Source organism: Vipera ursinii, assembly GCF_947247035.1.
Source record: "Vipera ursinii genome assembly, chromosome: 3".
Taxonomy (NCBI): domain Eukaryota; kingdom Metazoa; phylum Chordata; class Lepidosauria; order Squamata; family Viperidae; genus Vipera; species Vipera ursinii.
In genome coordinates, this window is record NC_139516.1 from 6,764,829 (window position 1) to 6,782,114 (window position 17,286).

The following is a 17,286-nucleotide window of genomic DNA, read 5'->3' on the forward strand; positions in this document are numbered from 1 at the left end:
GGGAGAAAATCATGGTTCTCAGCCAGTCTGATCAGGAGAGGCAGAAAATAGTAAAAAAAACAAAAAACAAAAACAAAAAAAAGCTCGCCCAAAGTACTCATTCTTCGTTTCAGAAATCTGGATGCTTCAGATGTGCGACCATGAATTTAAAGACCATTGTTTACATTTACGGACTCCGTGGCCACAATATTATCACGATTTTAGTAGCTGGGACATCTCAGTGGAGAATTATCCCACTAGCCTCTCTCCCCTCCCTTCCCCACAACTTCCCCATCTCTAAAAAAAACTTCCCTCCCAACCCTTCTCTCTCTCTCTCTCTCTCTCTCTCTCTCTCTCTCTCCCCCCCCCCAAAAAAAACCCCCTTCTCTCTTTGGAGATGCTGAATCACGACTTTACAATAAAAGACGGTCTGCAGTGCAGAAGCCCGAGCGACTCGCTCGGGGCGTTTTTGAAATCTTCTCGAATGCAGGATCTGTTCAGACAGGATGGGAAGCAGGATCAGGAAGTGGAGTGTCCCAGTGGCAATAGGGAGCTGAGGCAGAAGAATGTTGTCTGACAGCAATCACTTTGGATTAACGGCAATGATGGAGCTTAAGGAGCTGAGTTGGGCCCTGCGAATTCCAGCTCTTTAGGCTTCTGAGTGGTTGGGTTGCATCTCTAACCAGAAACAACACAAGGATGGAAATTGGGAACCCTCTCTCTCTCTCTCTCTCCCTCCCTCCCTCCCTCCCTCCCTCCCTCCCCCCCTCCCTCTCTCTCTCTCTCTCTCTCTCTCTCCCCTCCCCTTGAATAGAAGTATTTCATGGTGGAAAAGAACAGGTAGTCCTTGATTTATGGCCACAATTGAGCCCCAAATTTCTATTGCTAGGCGAGACAGTTCTTGAGTTTTGCACCATTTTATGACCATTTTATGTTAAGTGAATCTGGCTTTCCCATTGACTATGCTTGTCAGAAGGTGGCAAAAGGGGATCACATGATCCCCTCCGGACACTGCAACGGTCATAAATATGAGTCAGTCATTCAGATGCCAAGCGCCTGAATTTGGATGAGGTGACCATGGGGATGCTGCAATGATTGTTCAGTGTGAAAAGCAGTCATAAGTCACATTTTTCAGCATTGTCGTCACTAACCTGTTGTAAGTCAAGGACTGCCTGTATAGCACTGGTGACACCATTTCAGAAATGACAGACTATGTTATGTACTGGGCTTTTGGAATATCACCATGTGCGTTGCTGGAGAACTAAGGGTTCTCCAGCAACCCAGACAAGATGTCTCCGGTCCTGCAATTGGTCAACTTTGGGCGGCAAACATGGGTTCAATCTGATTGGTTGCTACCAGAGGGACTGGCTATATATTGAGGCAGGGTGACTCCAATTCCTCAGTACAGTTTCTGTTAAAATAAAGAATGAGTTTCTCTGTACTCAATTGTGTGTCTTCATTCCTGCTCATCAGAGCCCACGACATAATAGACTACATGGGCATTCGTTGCTATTTTAAATATTATTTGTCACGATAAAAATGTTGGGCAACAGCGGTAGGCAACCTTGGCTCTTTTATGACTGGTGGACTTCAACTCCCAGAATTCCTGAGGCAGCGTGGCTCAGCTTGGAAACCTCTCCCTTTCCCCTCAGCGTGGCTGGCTCAGGAATTCTGGGAGTTGAAGTCCACGAGTCATAAAAGAGCCAAGGCGGCCTACCCCTGGCCTAGGATTTCAAGTCTTCCCTTAGTCATGTATGCTTCCTGATTTTGGACCCTTTACCTGTGAGGCGGTGAGGTGGTGGTGAGGAATTGAAGCACTCCATTCATTTCCTTTCCCCTCTTGAAAAAGATGTGGGGTATGAATCTGATGAGGAAATGAAGGAATGAAATGATAAAGGAACTCTCTGGATGAACCAGCACAACAATCCTAAAAACACAATGCGTTTGCTGTGATAAAAGTGAATGGGTTTGTAGTTTGGGACTTTCCTATACTGTAGGGGGTATGCACGCATTTGTGTATGTGAGAGAGAAAGACAGAGTGAGGGGAAGGAAGGGAGGGAGAAACTTCCTGACAGTGGGAACAATTAACAAGTGGAACAGTCTGCCTTTAGAAGTTATGGGTGCTTCCTTGCTGGAGATTTTTAAGAACAACCACCGTTTGTCTGAAATAGTATGCGGTTCCCTGCTTGAGAAGGGGGTTGGACTAGAAGACCTCCAAGGTCCCCTTCCGACTCTATTCTGATTCTCTTTACATTTTTAGAATGTCACTCCCAAGGCTTCAACTTCATGAGTTATCACTGTATTATTTTTTTTTTATTTTATTTTTTTATTGAAAAGTTTTAAAATACAATTTTCCTTTGAAAAACCCCCCTTCCCCCTCCCTCCTCCCCTCCCTACCTCCCCCCTATCTCCCCCCCTCCCCCTCTCCCTCCTCCCTCCCCTGCCTCCCCCCCTCTACTTCCCCTCCTCCCCCCCTCCCCCCCCACTTCCCAGAGCAAAATACAAGGTATATATCTAAAAAGCAATCATAAACAATCATATACTAACAATTATAAACTCTAAAATCTATCACTCTCTAGCTTATATAGAGTAAACCAATCCTTAACAATACTAAATATGTATAAAGAACTAAAATAAAAGAAAACTAGCATCATTCCCATCTATGTTCTTCCACAATTCACTATTACCTAGACATATTCTCACTTACACATCACAAGCACCTATCCCTATTAACCTCTCTAGCCAAAATAGGCTATAATAGATAGTTCTTACACAAATTAACCCGCATTAACCCACAAAACTTTCTTCCTCTTCCTCTGTAGTAAATTGTCCATTAATTCCAAATTGAAAATTCTGTTACCATACATATCATCCCAAAACTCTTAAAAACACAACTACCACTTGACTATAAGTATATTGTGGAAGTTCCATAGATTTCTACTGGTCTTATTTTTTAATCTTTTTTGAGCGTTTTAAGGCAGCACGCGTCACCCTCTGTTCTCTAGGATCATCCAAAAGAGTTGCAGCTTGATCTCCTCCTGTACCCTTCTCGTCTATCTGTCCATCTTCATCCTCTTGATGTTCTCCTTCTCCAGATCCCTCTGCAGCTTCCAGAAGTGTTGATGGGGTTGCTTTTAAAACATTGTTGTAAAAATCATGCGCTTGCTTCACAGTACCCAAACAGTACCTTTTGCCATCATACATGAAGCTCAACCCAGCTGGGATCTCCCATCTGAACCTTATATCTCTTTGCTTGAGCTCTTGCACAAGAAATATAAAGTCCTTCCTTCTCTTTAAAATCTTTGGAGGAATTTCTTTTAGAACCAAAACTTCTTGACCAGCAATCACAACTTTAGTATCATAGGCAGCTTGTATAACTTCATCTCTAATTTCCCTTTTTACAAAATAAACCACCACATCTCTAGGCAACTTTCTCTGCTTAGCAATCCACGAATTCACACGAAACACTTTGTCCATGCCTTGTTTTATTTCAGATGCTGGATGGTTCAATACCCCCTCAAAAGCCTCAGAAACCAGCTGCTTTAAATCTTCCTTAATATTCTCTTTTAGGCCTCTAATTCTAACAGCAAACTGCATCTGGTAAAATTGAGCCAGACTCTGTTCGCTATCCATTTTGTCTTTTAAATCTTCAATTTCCAATACTTTTGCTTCTAATATAGCATTCTTTTGAGTCAAGTCTTCCACTTGATCATCCAGCACCTCCACACATTTAGCTACTTTATGCACTGAGGACAAAATGTCTACCTTCATCTCTCTAAGTTTCTGCTCCATCCTTTCTTCCATTCTCTGCTCCAATTTCTCCAATTTCTCCTCCATCTGTGCAAATTTAACACCCATTTAACACTGCTTGAAGGAGAGACTATGAAAGGAAAAGAGCAGGCAGAGCAGTACAAGAGGGAAAGATGAAGAGATGAAGAGGATTATTTTATTTTACTCTCAAGCTTGATGGACTTTGCTTAAAACTTAAAGTGAAAGTGCGTCACAATTGTAAGTAAAAGATGGCGGCTAAACCTCCCCCTAGAACTCTTCGGAGTGCTGGAAATTCTCCGGTGCAACAACAATCATTATTGCAGGCGTTGCATTCTCCTGATGTATTGACATCGAAAGATCTTGAAAAACATACCCAGTTAATTTTGGAGTCAATGGGTGTTAAATTTGCACAGAGTTATCACTGTATTTTGTAACAACTAGAAACCTGAAGGGAGATTTATGTTCCTTCTTAGGTAGTCCAGATTTCACACACACACACAAAAACAACCTATTTGTGCAAAAAAAGGGGATGAAGAATTTACCTTGCTTGTCAGGATCTCCATATTGGAAAACGCTCCCTTTCACCATCCCAAAATCTATTTCTGATTTAGAGGCTTCTAAAGGTGCCAGGTCATTAATACGTATTCTTCAAGCCCTGATCTACAATCCATCAATTTTCATGAATTGCTTTAGAGCAGTGTGGTTCCTTTGACCTTCTGTGGGGATTTTTTTGTGTGTTGTTTTTTTGTTTAAAGTGCAAATATGTCCTTGTGTGTGTGTGTGTGTGTGTGTGTGTGTGTTTTACTTTTTTTAGTTCACTTTTTTCTTGACTTCAAGGATGGCTTTGGAATTTCATATTAACTTGCTGATTGTGGGCCCAAATTATTTACTTGGAATAAAAATATTGTGTTTCTGGACTGTGAAAAATTCACTCTAGAACAACCACTGGACTCAGGAGAGAAAGCAGTACAGAAGCACCCCAACTATTTTCTTCATTTTGTCCTCCATCACTGTCCCTCCTCCCAACAGGAGAATTTATTTATTTATCTATCTATCTATCTATCTATCTATCTATCTATCTATCTATCTATCTATCTATCTATCTATCATCTATCTATCTATCTATCTATCTATCTATCTATCTATCTATCTATCTATCTATCTATTTATTTAGATTTATATACCGCCCTTTCCCGAAGGACTCAGGGCAGTTTACAGGGCATTTCAAAAAGAGTCAATACAAACGTTAAAACAAATTAAAAAAAGATTAAATAAAACCCTGAGAACAGTAAAAACCCAATTAAAATTAAAATTAAAAAAATTCTCAGCCTGGGCCAGAGAGCTCGAAGAGCCAGGTCTTCAGGTCCCGGCGGAATGAACGGAGGTTGGGGGCAGTCCTAAGCTCCACAGGCAGCTGGTTCCACAGGGCAGGCGCACCCACTGAGAAGTCCTTACTCCTGGGTGTTACCCGCCGGCAAACTTTAACCGGCGGCACCCTGAGAAGACCCTCCCTGTGGGAGCGCACTGGACGAAGGGCGATCTGCTTGATGCTGGCAGCAGGTGTTCCCTCAGATATCCCGGACCCGAAATTTACTAGACGTCTCTTGAATTAGCAAAACATCCAGGACCTGTCAAAAGAATGAGGACATCTATGATATCTCAGCAATTACAGACAAATCTCCGAATTATCCTATTGCCGGAAGATTGACAGGTCAGCCACTGTCATAGAAGTATCCACTGCAGAGAAGGACCTTGTTGGTGACTTCACTTTCTTCTTTGTTGATGGTCTTAGTCCTACTGAATCAAGCCAGGGACACAATTCTACTATATTTCATTTCTTACAGTGGCCAACCAGATACTTCTAGATTAGAGGTAGTCCACAACTTGTCTATGGAGGTTCTCAGCCATCCAGGCCATGGTTGTCCCAAAGGTGTTTTTTCAAGAGGCAACTGGAATTTCTTTGTTTTTCCTTGAAGACGTTTCGCTTCTCATCCAAGAAGCTGGAGCTGAAGAAGCTTCTTGGGTGAGAAGCGAAAGGTCTTCAAAGAAAAACAAGAAAGTCCAGTTGCTTCTTGAAAAAGCACCACTGGGATAGTCCTCAACTTATTACCCTAATGGTGGCTGCCCATCATGGTTGTAACTCGTAATGGTTGTAAATCTGGTTATTCACATGACTGAATTCATTTTGCGACTTTTTTTGTTTTTTGCAGTGGAAGGCAAAATCACAAAATTGCGTCCCACTTATTTTGGCCATGTCTCGTGAAGGAAGTCACTGCAGAAAGCAATTATGTTGGGAAAAGTTAGCGGTAAAAGGAAACCGCCGAAGAACACGGTGGCTGGACACCATCAAAGCTGACGGCAGGCGGAGCATAGATCAACTCAAAAAAAGCAGTAAAACAGGGGTCTTCAAACTTGGCCCTTTTATGACTTGTGGACTTCAACTCCCAGAATTCCTCAGCCAGCGTGCCTGGCTGAGGAATTCTGGGAGTTGAAGTCCACAAGTCATAAAAGGGCCAAGTTTGAAGACCCCTGCAGTAAAAGATCGGAAGATGTGGAGAGATCTTGGGCCATAGAATCGCCAAGGGTTGGACATGACTGAATGGATAATAACGTCATAATCATGGTGATCATAAATCAAATCCATGGTCGTTAAGCACACTGATGGCTTGCTATGGGTGCGCTTTTGCCAAAAACGAAGTAAATGCTGGTTTTCAGCAAAACCATCATAAACCATGGTCATGTGACTCTGGAACCCTGGGATGTTGTAAATGGCCTTACATTTGGCACAATCACTCAACATCCAAGTGGGGTTGAGTTGCTCATTGGAACTTTGAATCTGGGTCATAAGTAGCCGCAGGGAGGTCTGTCGTAACTTTGAACGATCACTGAGTGACCAAGCACAGATCACGTCATATTTATTGCTTTTGTTACAGGTAGTCCTTGACTTACGACAGTTCGTTTAGTGACTATTCCAAGTTACGGTGACACTGAAAAAAGTGACTTATGATGGTTTTTCACACTTACGACCGTTGAAGCATCCCCACAGTCATGCGATCAAAATTCAGATGATTTGCCACTGACTCACATTTATGACGGCTGCAGTGTCCCGGGGTCAAAGGATCATATCTTGTGCCTTTCTGAGAAGCCACAAAATCTGGGGAAGCCAGATTCACTTAACAACCGTTATTAACTTAATAACAACAATGATTCGCTTAACAACTGTGGCAAGAAGGCTCATAAATGGGGCAAAGCTCACTTAACAAATCTCTTGCTTAGCAACAGAAATTTTGGGCTCCATTGTGGTCGTAAGTCGAGAACTGTCTGTAATTGTTGTATGCTGCCGAGAGTCGTTTTGTGTGAGATGGCCCGCCATATGAATGTGATAAACAAGCAAACAATAAATCTTCCTGACTGGTAGCCAAGATAATCCTGTCATGTGCATACATCCAACCACCTCCAGAAAGCTTGTGTCAAACGATCTTTCTCTTCTTTTACTATGACTAATGTGTGCCTCTTTAAGACTCACGATGGTTGCAAAACAGAAGGCAAATACCACATAAACAAATATAATCCCTGGACATGTAAACAAGATAAATAAAAACATCTTCTCCACTGTGCCCTCTTCCTATTCTATTTTATAGCCATTCGAAGCAAAAGTCCATCCCGCGTGTGACGGCGGACTTTATACTTCATGATTAAAATTTACTTTATATGCTCTTCAGAATCTTTCGGGTATTTTAACCTGGTGGTTAAGGTATCCAGGCTAGAAACCGGGAGATGGTGAGTTCTAGTCCCATCTTGGACATGAATCTGCATTCTCTTGGGCCAAGCACTAAGAGACTGGGAGTTCTAGTCCTGCCTTAGCCATGAAAGCCAGCTAGGTGACCTTCTACCAATCTTTAGGAGAGAGTAAGTTATAGTCCTGCTGGGTGACCTTGGGCAATATCTAGGAGATGGTGAGTTCTAGTCCCACCATAGCCCTAAAAGCCAGCTCAGTGACTTTGGGCCAATCACCAGGCGATGGTGAGTTCTAGTCCTGCCTTAGGCATGAGAGCACACTGGGTGACTTTAGGCCAGTCATTCTCTCTCTGCCCAACTTGCTTCGCAGGGTTGTTGTTGAGAAAATAGGAGCAGGAAGGTGGTTTGGATATGTTTGCTGCTGTGGGTTATTTGCAAAAATAATGAAGGTGGGTTATAAACAAACATCCAAACAAATAAATATTTATGTATTCCTGGCCGAACAGTCCTACTTTTGCATTCAAGGCTTCCCTTTTTCTAAGAGCTTTCTCTAGAAGTGGTCATTCCCTTAAAGGAAATTATCTACACACACACACACACACACACACACACACACACACACACACACACACAAAGCTCTGGAAATATACAGTCTAAGCGGCTCTCATTAAATGCTCCCAACGGAGTTGTAGCCACCGGCACATCAATTCCACAAAAGCATTGGCAATTACAGAGCTGAGCAGATATCTGACGGGCAGGATGCAAAAATAAGCAACTTACGTGTCCTCATCCAACTTTCCTCCCCCTTCCCTCTGCTTTATTTTAAATTTTGGAAGGGCAGGTGCGACGATCAGCTATTTCAATTGCTGGAGTAACTAAAGGCTTGGGGGTGGCGATGATGGAGACAGATAGTAGCCTTCTCTGACATTGTCAGAAGAAATTAACAGCTTGACAGATGACACACACACACACACACACACACACACACACACACACACACACACACACACAGACACACACCCCAGTCTCAAGATTAATGCCAGGTGTTGCCTAAAGTGGGAAGAGAATCTTACCTGATGGTCTTCTGGGAATGCTAATGTCAGCGGGCTTTCAAACTTGGCCCTTTTATGACTTGTGGACTTCAACTCCCAGAATTCCTCAGCCAGCGTGCCTGGCTGAGGAATTCTGGGAGTTGAGGTCCACAAGTCATAAAAGGGCCAAGTTTGAAGCCCCCTGCTAATGTGATTGGCACCTCACCTTCGCTTTGGAAGAAGGGGGCTGCAAAACAAGGCCTGGCTCGACTGCTGTGATTACAATGCCCTGGCTTGGCCCTGTCAACAGATCTTCTCACAGTTGTGAAGTCTGCATCCTCATTGTGTCGTAGTCAAGGGCAATATTTGCTTGGGATCAGATTCTTTTAAACTGCTGCTCTTAACGAAGGAAACTTTCTAGAATTTACAACCAGCCCAGGGCTGCAGTCTGGAGAATTCTGGAAGAAACTGTAATATAGTACAAGGATAGCCTGGGTTTATTTACTATGTGTTTGTAATTTTGCCTTTGTTACTTTTACAAATAACTCGAGGTGGCAAACATATCTAAGACATTTTCTTCCTCCACAACAACCACCCTGTGAGGTGGGTCGGACTGAGAGAAAGTGATTAGCACAAAGGCACCCAGCCAGATTTCATGCCTAAGAAGGGAACTAGAACTCACTGTCTCCTGCTCAAAATCATCCAGCTGAGTTTCATGCCTAAGGAGGGACTAGAACTTATGATCTTCTGGTTTCTAGGTGTGACGATGGCTTGTCAGGACATCAACACATTTTTTAAAAGGAAATTGCTCTGGCCTCTCTGGAAAACACCTTGAAAACACATTAGTTTCTTTAAACAAACTTTGCTGAAATAGCTTATATTCACTAAGGGGAGAAAGTGAAAAGGATATTTTAGTAATTTCTTTATTCCACAGACAATATGTGTTTCCTTTGTAATTAGCTCATATACCCTGACCGATGTATAGAATAGAATACAGTTGGAAGGGACCTTGGAGGTTTTCTAGACCAAACTCCTGTTTGAGTAGGAGAACCTATACCAGTGATGGCGAACCTTTTAGAGACCAAGTGCCCAAACTGCAACCCAAAACCCACTTATGCATTGTCAGGTGCCAGGTGGGCATGGCCCATTGGGTGGGTGTATCCCATTGGGTGGGCGTAGCTGTGTTAGTAACAGCAGACTTGGTGGGACTAAAAAGTTCAATCAATCAATTCCAACTTTGCAAGATCTTTTTTTCCCCGTGAGAAGTTGAAATTGATTGATTGAATTATTATTTTTTTTGCACACGTCGGCGGAGGCCTAAAGGAAAAAGGTTTTATAAAACCCAGCTGAAGGCTTAAGAATGGGGCGACGGCGCACGTGCCTACAGAGAGGGCTCTGCGTGCCACCTGTGGCACGCGTGCCATAGGTTCGCCACCACAGACCTATACTATTTCAGACAAGTGCCTGTCTAGCCCAGGGGTAGGCATCCTTGGCTCTTTTATGACTCGTGGACTTCAACTCCCAGAATTCCTGAGCCAGCATAGCCTCTTCTTAAAAACCTCCAGTGAAGGAGTGCCCACGATTTCTGAAGGCAAGTTGCATATAATTATAAAGTATAAAAGCCAAGAAAAGTTGGGTTTGAAGACAGGACAAGCAGAAGGAACGAATACATTTTGTCCCCGGACAAGTCCTTGCACTGGACCCTGAGGGGGATACAGGGGGAAGATCAAACATTATTTATGAACCCATCCGCAAAGCTGAGCTGCCAAAATTGCCAGAGGCTTCTCGTTTACAAGATGAGTAAGGATGAGTCAGATGTCCAGAAAGGCAAACCATCTCTCCAACACCCAGAAATGTGTGTTTGCCATGGGTTGAGCCACGCCATCCGCCATCCGCTCAATTAACGGAGAGGGATGTCCCTCCGAGAAGAAATAGCAAGCGGGAGCCATTTGGGAAAACATCTCCAGCGGTGATTACTCACTAACTTGTGGCCTCTGCGTGGGCAACAAAGCCTAATGACATTCTCTGCACACCGCAGCATGATTTAATGATCATGAATCACACCCTCCAAGGACAGGCAATGCCATTTGAGCAGAGAAATAGATCGGGGAAGGGCGGGAAAAGGTTCTCTGGATCCCGCCCGCAGCTGGAGTCGGTTTCTCAAGGGATGCTAAGCCGGTAGTGTTACCTTTGATGTAAAAGGAAATGGCAGACATTCCTTCAGGGGTAGAGAAGACAAATTGCCACCTTCTCCTTGCTGCTGGAGGAAAAGGGAAAGGGAAGCAATTATGGTTTTTTTTGTGTTTTTCCCCTTTCCGAGCTCCGACAGAAGCAGAAAAGGTAACGGATGGAGGAATCACCACGCAGAATACAGATGGTCCTCGACTGACAACTGTTTTAGCGGCCGTTCGAAAGTACAGCGGCATTGAAAAAAGTGACATGACCATTTTTTTTTATACTTACGACCGCTGCAGAACCCCATGGTTGGAGGTATCTAGTCCAAAAGCAGGAGATCTTATACCAGTGGTGGCGAACCTATGGCACGTGTGCCAGAGGCGACACTCAGAGCGCTCTCTGTGGGCATGCGTGCCGTCGCCCAACCCCGCCTACTCCTGCAGCCCCTTCCTCACCAGCAGCACCCCCCCCAGAGGAGAGTTGTCCCCGGGCGCAGCCCATGCGGAGCAGCGCAGCCAAGGATATGGCAGCCGGGCAGCAGGGACAAGACTCCACCCTTGCGCCCCGTCATGCGCAGATGATGCTGCGGAGCGCGGGCGGAGGGTGTGGCCGCCGTGGCGCTGTAGGGCCACCTGGGAAATCTGCTGCAGTGGGCCGTGGAGGTGGTGGGTGTCCCTGTGGGCGAGGCGGGGGGCAGGGCGGGGCGGTTTTGGGGCACTCGGTCTCTAAAAGGTTCGCCATCACCGTCCTATACCATTCTGCACAAATGGCTGTCCGATCTCTTCTTGAAAACTTCCAGTGACGAGGTAGAAGCGGAGAAAGGGAGGAGAAAAACTCCAAACGTGTTAAGTTTGCTGGAGATCTGGGTTGCTTTCCAATACATCAAGCCAGCATAGATGAGGAGCCGGACACAAGGAGTATTCATCTTCCTTGTACAAGCAAGAAATGGCTCCTGACACGAGTCATCTGATAAATAAATGGCTTTCATGCCATTGAAAGCGGCTAGACTTGACAAAGAATTATTACCTTTTTGGAAGACAGAGCTGGTGGACTAAAAAAGCTGGCAGGGAAACAACCGCTGCTTGGCACTTTCTCTTTCAAGGTGATACTCAACAGCAGACTGACCTGACACCAGGGGAAGAAGTTAAAAGAAAAAAAGGGGGAACCCCCCCCCTCAAAAAGCCAGCACGTATTTCCAACTTGTACTCTATAAGCACTTAGAAGCTCCACATGAGGTTCTCTGGAGAGGTTACACTCTTCAAATTCATGATTATGAGGGCTGTGCTTCGGAAGTGTGATCTGTCATCGCCTTTTGAAAACACCTAGGACAGGGGTAGGCAACCTTGGCTCTTTTATGACTTGTGGACTTCAACTCCCAGAATTCCTGAGCCAGCAGGGCTCAGTATGGAAACCTCTCCCTTTCCCCTCAGCATGGCTGGCTCAGGAATTCTGGGAGTTGAAGTCCACGAGTCATAAAAGAGTCAAGATTGCCTACCCTGAGCTAGGATGTGTATTTCTTTGAAAGGAAGGGATTCCAGGAGGCCTCAGCTGAGCCCTCAAGGGCGGAAGCCATAAATCATAGAGTTGGAAGCCTGTCTGGACCCTCAGGTCCAATCTCTACCTCAGTGTAGGAATCTGTGGGAAGTTTTAGGACCAACACGTATATTATTCTTTATACGTTCCATCTTCCCTTAAAACGTTATCAGACTCCACAATGGACTGAGAATGTCTAGAAAGCTGACAGTCAAGCTGAAACTGACAGTCCAGTAAAAATAGCAAATGGGGGGAGAATCTTTTACTCAAACTTCCTCAAACCCCCAAATAAGTTACCCAGACCTAATCCACATAGCAAAGGAGAAGGTCTATAAAGACTAATAGAGTTAATTAAAATGGTCTCACATGTTTACAAGAATAAACATCATAGACGACCCATGCCTACACACATCCATGCCCCTCAAGGGTCACCCTAGAACAGGGGTGTCAAACTGCCAGCCCACAGGACTGATGTGTCATGCGGAAGCCGCCCCCACCCCATTGCCGGCACGACATCACGTGACGGCACGAGTTTGACATGTCTAGAATCAGCACGTACATACTTCCACTCCCAGCACAAGCTCCCTTATAAAACAATGTCTCTATACCCCCATTTCTCCACAGCTGCTCCCCAAGGCAAACCTCTGTGCTTTGGGGAATAAATATTTCTCAATTACTCATAGCTGTTTGGATTTCATTTTTATTTATTCTTGTGCAACCCTGGCTCAAGTTGGAATCCCAAATTATTTTTCTGACAAATCCAAACCAAAACATCTTTAAGAGAGTTTCAGAGTAGACCTCTCCTGAAACACGTCCATTAAGGCTGTTTGTAGGGGGTGTCAAGAAAATCCAGACGTGGGTCACAACTTTGTAATTGACACCTTATTGTATTTGCACATACATTGATGTCACTCATGGCTAGGAAGGAGCAGGCGTCAGTTGACAGGTATGATCACCATTTGGATCTTATTGACTCTTACCTGTGGATACTCCTAGAAACCAAGCTACTGTGAGCTCTAGTCCTTCCTTAGCCATCAAAGCCAGCTGGTGACTTTGGCCTGATCACCAGGAGACTGTGAGTTCTAGTCCCACCTTAGGCATGAAAGCCGGCTGGGTGATTTGAAGCCAATTACCATGAGGCTGTGAATTCTAGTTGCACCTTAGGCTTGAAAGCCAGTCAGGTGACTTTGGACCAATCACCAGGAGACTGTGAGTTCTAGTTCCACCTTAGGAATGAAAGCTGGCTGGATGATTTGGGGCCAATCACCAGGAGGCTGCAAGTTCTAGTAGTACTTTAGGCATGAAAGTTAGTCGGATGACTTAGGGCCAGTCACTAGGAGACTGTGAGTTCTAGTCCCACCTTAAGGCATGAAAGCCGGCTGGATGATTTTGGATCAATCACCAGGAGGCTGTTTGTTCTAGTCCTGCTTTAGACATGAAAGCCACCTATGTGACTTTGGGCCAGTCCCTCTCTCTCCCCACCCCCCAACCCACTTGGCAGGGTTGTTGTTGTGGAGAAAATAAGAGGAGGAAGGAATATGACTTTTTGATATCAGAATATCAAAACTCTGTTTTGAGGGGTTTTTTATATAGCAATAATAAAAGCGGGATATAAATATTTTTTTTAAAAAAAGCTTGGGGCTGTCTGCTGACTTTTTTCTGGACAAAAAAACCTTTCCCTTGTGGATAACCCTGTCACCCTCCTTAGGGTACCTTGTTAAAAAAACACAAAAACCCTAAATTATTATTTCCAATGCCTGAATTATGGTCTTCGTTCAAGAGTGGGTGAAGGTTTTTGATTCTTTATGTCCCTGTTCAGTTTCCAGTTTCCATCATAATGTAACCCCTTTCCCCCACCTCCAGGGCACAAGCTAGGCCACATTAAGAAAAAAAAGACATTTATTCCTTTCTGTTCCAATTTCAATAGGAGAATGGCAAAAGGCTTCCAGCAGAAGCCTCCCATTGTTAAAATGGCTGCAATTTGATATATTCTCTAACTTAACCAAATTCAAGCTTTAAAGGATGACCAGACAGGGCAAATAAACCAGGGCTTTTGTTAACAATAGTCACTTCGAAGTTTGACCCTTTATAACGCTGAGGGTTCTCTCCTTGCATTGATCTCGTTATGGGTTTGATCTCTTCCACAGGAAATAAACGTTGAGCCTTCACCGCAAGAAGATCGCTGATATTCTTTCACTTTTGCACCGGTTTGCTCTCTGGTGAATTTCCTCCCCTGGCTGGCATTTAATTTACAAAATCCCACAGATCAGGCTTGAATTCTTATTTCTCAAAAAGGACGAAAAAAAAAAAAGAAATGACAGGCAGTCCTTGGTTTACGACCACAATCAAGCTCAAAATTTCTGTCAGTAAGTAAGACAGTTCCCAAGTGGCTTTCGCCCCATTTAGATGTCAGTCATGTGATTCCAGCCAATTTTAAGCGTCCTGAAAACTTCGAGGGGCAAGAAATGGAAATTGTTAACCTATTACAGGGAGTCCTCAGCTTACGGCCACAATGGAGCTGAAAATTTCTGTTGTTAACCAAGACAGCAAAGTGTGTTTTGCCCAGTGGTGGGATTCAGATATGTGAACAAACGGTTCTCTGTGTGGATGCCGCTTCCGGAAGTCCATTCTGGACCTGGGCAACAAAAAATTAGCTACCGGTTCTGCCAAATTGGTGCAAACCGGCTGAAACCCACCACTGGTTTTTGCCCCGTTTTATGATTTTTCCTGCCACAGTTGTTAAGTGAATCACTACAGTTGTTAAGTTAGTAACATGGTTGTTAAGTGAATTTGGCTTCCCCGTTGACTTTGCTTGTCAGAAGGTCACAAAAGGGGATCACATGACCCCCTGGGACACTGCAATCATCATAACTATGAGTCAGGTGGATACATCTGCATGTTTTCTGGGGAGTAACATGGAAGTGACTAGTCAGTGGCTTCTTCAAGTGTGGTGTGTGTGGGTTTTCCCCCCTCCAATTTCCAATATAATCCACAGCCTTGGGAGTTCTTGGTGGTCTCCAGTGGTCTCCAGTGTTGGTGAATGCTCCAACACTGGAAGTTTTTAAGAAGAGACTGGACAGCCATTTGTCTGAAATAGTATAGGGGGTTGGACTAGATGACCTCCAAGGTCCCTTCCAACTTATTATTATTATTATTATTATTATTATTATTATTATTATTATTATTATTATTATTATTATTATTATTACCTTCTGTGGTGGAATGTAGTCTGGATTCCTGGTAGGAGGGGGCTGCAGTCCTGAGGGCATATAGGCAGCAGAGCTTGGAAAATTTGGTCAACAGGAAGAGAGTTAAAACGGTTTTTCCCTAGCTGTTCCCAGAGGCTACCTATAGTTATGCTGATAGATGCTTTAATCTGCCAAGATTCTGTCTAAAGGTAAAGAACAACAGGGGAAACCATTCTTGCCCTGGCACATTCAAGTCCCAACCAGTGGCAGTTCTGCTTAGCGTTATCAAAATCTACCATGATTGGTAAAGTATAATCACCTGCAAAGAACATTTGTTCCAAGATCAAGGACTGTAAAGTTAGGTGGGGAAGATCTTGGAAGATCCAGAAGTTGCAGGTGCTCCATCACTGGAGGTTCTTTTTTAAGAAGGGACAGGGCAGCTGTTTATCCAAAATGAAGTGGTACGGTCCCCTGCTTCAGCCAGGAGTTGCACCAGAAGACCTCCAAGGTCCCTTCCGACTCTGTTATTCCGTAACTCTGTAAAGATGGGATGAAGGAACAGTCAGAGAAGAGAAGGCATAACCTGAAGGTGCATAAGAGGCAGAGAAAGAAACTCAGGCGGGACCTTCTCTAGTTCCTTAGTTTGTAAAAGAGACATTGGGAGATTTGCACTTTCAGACTTGCAAGATTCTGTTAACACTGTTCTGTACCAGCCTGCTTCCAGCCCTGCAGAAAAGGCGGGGACAACCCCTTTTACAAGAAGGCAAGAGGCTGGAACTAAGCCTGCCAAATTTATGGATACAAAAGCAAACAGAACAAGACATGAACCATGAAACAGGAGCTATTCAAGCGGTTTCCTTCAGCAAACCAGCCCTCCCACGCATTCCCCTTTTATACAGTTCAGGGCGTGGCTTCTCTCTGCCTCCTTCCGAGGTGCCCCATTGCCTTCCTCTGTTTACTCCTGATTGACTGCCTCCTGCGTCGGGCGTCCTTGAACAGGGCCAGCTGTGGGTCATCTTCATCCACGCTGTCAGGCTCACACAGCTGGGTCTGCGTCGTGACCAGGTGGGAGGGGCCTGGCTGAGGGCTCTCATCAGCAAGCTCTCCAACCCCCTCAGCAACCTCTCCAACACCCCCCTCCTCCTCCTCCTCTGAATCGTCCGACTGAACTGCCGAACCCACAGGCTGACCCTGAATCACAACAAACACAGCCTCATAGTAAAGTAGAATTAGCTCATCTGCTCATGTTTCCTGCCTGGTCTGCTGGAGAAAGCTGACAAAGCCTGCACTCTTTTTTTTTATTTCTTTATTAGGTGTACAACTACCGCAAGCGTACTCCTAAAATTTCAGCAGGAAAGTCCGAAAAGATGGCAGGCGAAACTCATGCAACTGAAGGCCTCACTCCTTTTTATATGTGTATCCTGTGAGGCAAAATTGCACATGGGAACCTGCACGTCTTTCAGGTTTTGAAACCACCGTGCTGCCGGTTTCAGCAACCAGTAGTCTGGGTTCAGAGTTCAGATTCTAACATAAAAGCTGTTGGAACTAAGGTGCTGGGCTGATTTACTTTGTTCCCACAGAACAGGTTGATTGCTAAACCATCAAAGAAAAGCCTGATGAGTCTCCACTTTGTAGTAGAGCTTGTTGCCTGGAATTTTGCTTCCCGGAGTCCATGAGATGCCTATCAGCTCTTTTCAGCTCCTATATAACTCTTATCTCTTCCTCCAAAATCTTTCTGTGTGAATGATTTATTACCTTCCCTCTCCCTATGTTTTTTTTCATTCCACCTTTCAGTGTGTAAGTTTTTCCCTGAACCTTTTCAAAGGCTGTTGCCACTTTTTGGCAACATCTCAATATTTTTCATTTTATAG